The sequence below is a fragment of the Kogia breviceps genome, unplaced genomic scaffold, assembly GCF_026419965.1.
Source record: "Kogia breviceps isolate mKogBre1 unplaced genomic scaffold, mKogBre1 haplotype 1 scaffold_393, whole genome shotgun sequence".
Lineage (NCBI taxonomy): Eukaryota > Metazoa > Chordata > Mammalia > Artiodactyla > Physeteridae > Kogia > Kogia breviceps.
Window position 1 is genome coordinate 1 of NW_026711832.1, and position 6,011 is coordinate 6,011.

A 6,011-nucleotide genomic window follows, 5' to 3' on the forward strand; every position below is an offset into this window, starting at 1 on the left:
CTCTAAGAGTTTTATAGTGTCCGGTCTTACATTTAGGTCTCTAATCCATTTTGAGTTTATTTTTGTGTATGGTGTTAGCGAGTGTTCTAATGTCATTCTTTTACATGTAGCTGTCCAGTTTTCCAAGCACCACTTATTGAAGAGGCTGTCTTTTCTCCATTGTATATTCTTGCCTCCTTTGTCATAGATTAGCTAACTATGGGTACATGGGTTTATCTCTGGGCTTTCTATCTTGTTCCATTGATCTATGTTTCTGTATTTGTGCCAGTACTATATTGTCTTGATTACTGTAGCTTTGTAGTATAGCCTGAAGGCAGGGAGTCTGACTCATCCACCTCTGTTTTTTTCCCTCAAGACTGCTTTGGCTATTCGGGGTCTTTTTTGTCTCCATACTAATTTTAAGATTTTTTGTTCTAGTTATGTAAAAAGTGCCATTGGTAATTTGATAGGGATTGCATTGAATCTGTAGATTGCTTTGGGTAGTACAGTCATTTTCACAATATTGATTCTTCCAATCCAAGAACATGGTATGTCTCTCCATCTGTTGGTATCATCTTTAATTTCTTTCATAAGTGTCTTATAGTTTTCTGTATACAGGTCTTTTGTCTCCCTAGGTAGGTTTATTCCTAGGTATTTTATCCTTTTGGTTATAATGGTAAATGGGAGTGTTTCCTTAATTTCTCTTGCAGATTTTTCAGCATCAGTGTATAGGGATTCAAGAGATTTCTGTGCATTAGTTTTGTATCCTGAAAATTTACCAAATTCATTGATTAGCTCTAGTAGTTTTCTGGTGGCATCTTTAGGATTCTCTATGTGTAGTATCAAGTCATCTGCAAACAGTGACAGTTTTACTTCTTCTTTTCCAATCTGGATTCCTTTTATTTATTTTTCTTCTCTGATTGCCGAGGCTAGGACTTCCAAAACTATGTTGAATAATAGCGGTGAGAGTGGACATCCTTCTCTTGTTCCTGATCTTAGAGGAAATGCTTTCAGTTTTTCACCATTGAGAATGATGTTTGCTGTGGGTTTGTCATATATGGTCTTTATTATATTGAGGTAGGTGCCCTCTATGCCCACTTTCTGGAGAGTTTTTATCTTAAATGGGTGTTGAATTTTGTCAAAAGCGTTTTCTGCATCTATTGAGATGATCATATGGTTTTTATTCTTCAATTTGTTAAAATGGTGTACCACATTGATTGATTTGCATATATTGAAGAATCCTTGCATCCCTGGGATAAATCCCACTTGATCATGGTGTATGATCCTTTTAATGTGTTTTTGGATTCTGTTTGCTAGTATTTTGTTGAGAATTTTTGCATCTATATTCATCAGTGATATTGGTCTGTGATTTTCTTTTTTTTGTAGTATCTTTGTCTGGTTTTGGTATCAGAGTGATGGTGGCCTCATAGAATGAGTTTGGGAGTGTTTCTTCCTTTACAATTTTTTGGAAGAGTTTGAGAAGGATGGGTGTTAGCTCTTCTCTAAATGTTTGATAGAATTCACCTGTGAAGCCATCTGGTCCTGGACTTTTGTTTGTTGGAAGATTTTTTTTTAACAAATTTATTTATTTATTTTTGCCTTCCTCTAGTTGTGGCGAGTGGGGTCTACACTTCATTGCTGTGAATGGGCCTCTCACTGTAGTGACTTCCCTTGCTGCAGAGCACAGGCTCCAGGTGTGTGGGCTTCAGTAGTTGTGGCTCGCAGGCTCTAGAGCACAGGCTCAGCAGTTGTGCACGGGCCCAGTTGCTCCGTGGCATGTGGGATCTTCCAGGAGCAGGGCTTGAAACGGCGTTCCCTGCATTGGCAGGCAGATTTCCAATCACTGCACCAAAAGGGAAGTCCCTGTTGGAAGATTTTTTTTTTTTTTTTTTTTTTTTTGTGGTACACGGGCCTCTCACTGTTGTGGCCTCTCCTGTGCCAGAGCACAAGCTCCGGACGTGCAGGCTCAACAGCCATGGCTCATGGGCCTAGCCACTCCACGGCATGTGGGGTCTTCCCAGACAAGGGCATGAACCCGTGTCCCCTGCACTGGCAGGCGGACTCTCAACCACTGCACAACTAGGGAAGTACCTGTTGGAAGATTTTTAATCACAGTTTTAATTTCATTATTTGTGATTGATCTATTCATATTTTCTATTTCTTCCTGGTTCAGTCTTGGAAGCTTATACCTCTCTAAGAATTTGTCCATTTCTTCCATGTTGTCCATTTTATTGGCATAAAGTTGCTTGTAGTAGTCTCTTAGGATGCTTTGTATTTCTGCAGTGTCTGTTGTAACTTCTTTTTCATTTCTAATTTTATTGATTTGAGTCCTCTCCCTCTTTTTCTTGATGAGTCTGGCTAATGGTTTATCAATTTTGTTTATCTTCTCAAAGAACCAGCTTTTAGTTTTTATTGATCTTGGCTAATGTTTTCTTTGTTTCTATTTCATTTATTTCTGCTCTGATCTTTATGATTTCTTTCCTTCTGCTAACTTTGGGTTTTGTTTGTTCTTCTTTCTCTAGTTCCTTTAGGTGTCAGGTTGGATTATTTATTTGAGATTTTTCTTGTTTCTTGAGGTAGGCTTGTATAGCTATAAACTTCCCCCTTAGAACTGCTTTTGCTGCATCCCATAGGTTTTGGATTGTTGTTTTTTCATTGTCATTTATCTCTAGGTATTTTTTGATTACCTCTTGATTTCTTCAGTGGTCTCTTGGTTATCTAGTAATGTAGTGTTTAGCCTCCATGTGTTTGTGATTTTTACATTTTTTCCCTGTAATTCATTTCTAATCTCAGAGAGTTCTGGTCAGAAAAGATGCTTGATTTGATTTCAATTTTCTTAAATTTACTGAGGCTTAATTTGTGACCCAAGATGTGATCTATCCTGGAGAATATTCCATGTGCACTTGAGAAGAAAGTGTAATCTGCTGTTTTTGGATGGAAAGTCCTTAAATATCAATTAAATCTATCTGGTCTATTGTGTCATTTAAAGCTTGTGTTTACTTATTTATTTTCATTTTGGATGATCTGTCCATTGGTGTAAGTGAGGTGTTAAAGTCCCCCACTATTATTGTGTTACTGTTGATTTCCTCTTTTACAGCTGTTAGCAGTTCCCTTATGTATTGAGGTGCTCCCATGTTGGGTGCATATATATTTATAATCGTTATATCTTCTTCTTGGATTGATCCCTTGATCTTTATGTAGTGTCCTTCCTTGTCTTTTGTAACATTCTTTATTTTAAAGTCTATTTTGTCTGATATGAGTATTGCTACTTCAGCTTTCTTTTGATTTCCATTTGCATGGAATATCTTTTTCCATCCCCTCACTTTCAGTCTGTATGTGTCCCTAGGTCTCAAGTGGGTCTCTTGAAGACAGCTTATATATGGGTCTTGCTTTTGTATCCATTCAGCAAGCCTGTGTCTTTTGGTTGGAGCTTTTAATCCATTCACGGTTCAGGTAATTATTGATATGTACGTTCCTTTGACCATTTTCTTAATTGTTTTGGATTTATTTTTGTAAGTCCTTTTCTTCTCTTGTGTTTCCCACTTAGAGAAGTTCCTTTAGCATTTGTTGTAGAGCTGGTTTGGTGGTGCTGGATTCTCTTAGCTTTTGCTTGACTGTAAAGCTTTTGATTTCTCCATTGAATCTGAATGAAATCCTTGCCGGATAGAGTAATCTTGTTTGTAGTTCCTTCCCTTTCATCACTTTAAGTATTTCACGCCACTCCCTTCTGGCTTGTAGAGTTTCTGCTGAGAAATCAGCTGTTAACCTTATGGGAGTTCCCTTGTAAGTTATTTGTCATTTTTCCCTTGCTGCTTTCAATAATTTTTCTTTGTCTTTAATTTTTACCAATTTGATTACTATGTGTCTCGGTATGTTTCTCCTTGGGTTTATCCTGTATGGGACTCACTGCACTTCCTGGACTTCGGTAGCTATTTCCTTTCCCATGTTAGAGAATTTTTCAACTATAATCTCTCAAATATTTTCTCAGGTCCTTTCTCTCTCTCTTCTGCTTCTCAGAACCCTATAAGGGGAATGTTGTTGTGTTTAACCCAGAGGTCTCTTAGGCTGTCTTTATTTCTTTTCATTCTTTTTCTTTATTCTGTCCCACAGCAGTGAATTCCACCATTCTGTCTTCCGGGTCACTTATCTGTTCTTCTGCCTCAGTTATTCTGCTATTGATTCCTTCTAGTGTAGTTTTCATTTCAGTTAATGTATTGTTCATCTCTGTTTGTTTGTTCTTTAATTCTTCTAGGTCTTTGTTAAATATTTCTTGCATCTTCTCGATCTTTGCCTCCATCCTTTTTCCGAGGTCCTGGATCATCTTCACTATCATTATTCTGAATTATTTTTCTGGAAGGTTGTCTATCTCCACTTCATTTAGTTGTTTTTCTGGGGTTTTATCTTGTTCCTTCATCTGGTACATAGCTCTCTGCCTATTCATCTTGTCTATCTTTCTGTGAATGTGGTTTTTTGTTCCAAAGTTGTGCATTATTTTTTAGAATGTTTAAACAAAATGGGTATAATGCTTTAAAAGTTTATTCAAAAAGATGTTTCTATAGATAATCTAAGTTTCATCACTGGATCAATCTATGCATTTGTATATAAATTTGAAATCCATCTCTTGCTCTTGTAAAGGTGCTGTTTCTTATATATGTCTGTGAATGTCCCTCATCCTCAAATCATCAATTTTATCTTAATTTTTATCTTTATTTTAATTTTATATCATTGGATTTTTGTCTTTGCCTCTAAGCCACCCCCAATCCCTTTTTATTTCTCTGGGGAAGAGGGATCTTAATTAATAAAGTAAATTAATAGAGAGAAAAATATCTTACTGTGTGTATTTGAAACTCTTTTTTGTTTTATTTTGTGTCATTGATAGTAGGGATTGCAAAGTGGAGATTTGCCATCAGTGAGAAATAAATATACTTTTTTGACCTAGTGGAATATATACACTGTTAGAGAAATAGAATAGCCTAAACACAGTCATTGCCAATAGAGTGATGAAGAGTTTTACTGACAATATGAAGTGAATAGAAAATCTAGAAGACATAAAGAGCTAATTTATGCCATTTATATTATAGAAAGAAGTTTATTAGACTCACCTATTTATCTCTGTAGGCATAGCAGGAATCAGTAAGACAGTTGCTAAGCCTGTAATGTAAGAATATGGTCCTAAGAATGTTAAAACTGCACTACAATTTTACTTCTTAATTTATTTTTCAGAATCAGGGTCTATATTTCACTTAGCTATGGACAAGATCAAGTCCAAAAACCAAATTATATTCAAGAGAATGACATAGACTTAGGCTAGAAATAGTTGTCTATAGAAAGATGGTCAAATGGTTCATGGGAAAAAAAGCAAACTTGTTTCATGTACAGGTCACAATTTGAGCCTAAATTGAATTCTTGCTAGAATTCGGGCATGTCTGGACCACTTCAGATGAGACAGAACTACCAGGAAGGAAGAGCCTGCAAGGGAAGAACATATCTTGTGTGAAGATATTATCAAGGTGCATAGTGTGATTCAAGGCTGGTAGAAGGGGGGAAGAATCTCACAATAGCACAGTCCCAGCTTCTGAGTCCCAAAAAGATGGGGCTGCTGTAAAAGAGAGAGAAACAATGAGAGCTAAAAAGGTGAGAGTTAATGAGGTCACCTGTGGCTTTTGCTATGAAGTGAGAGCATCTTTTGTGCAACCCTAGTTTTCTCTATTTTTTAAATTGAAATATAGTTGAATTACAATATTATATTAGTACGACCCAGCAACTCAAATCCTTTGTATTTATTTGAAGAAAACAAAAACACTAATTTGAAAATATATATGTTCCCCATGTTCATTGCAGCATTATTTACAGTAGTCAAGATATGTAAGCAACCTAACTGTCCACTCACAAATAAATGGATAAAGAATATGTGGTACATATATACAATGGAATATTGCTCAGTCCTAAAAAAGAATGAAATCTTGCCATTTGCAACAACATTGATAGACATTGAGGGTATTATGCTAAGTGAAATAAGCCGGTTAACTTGA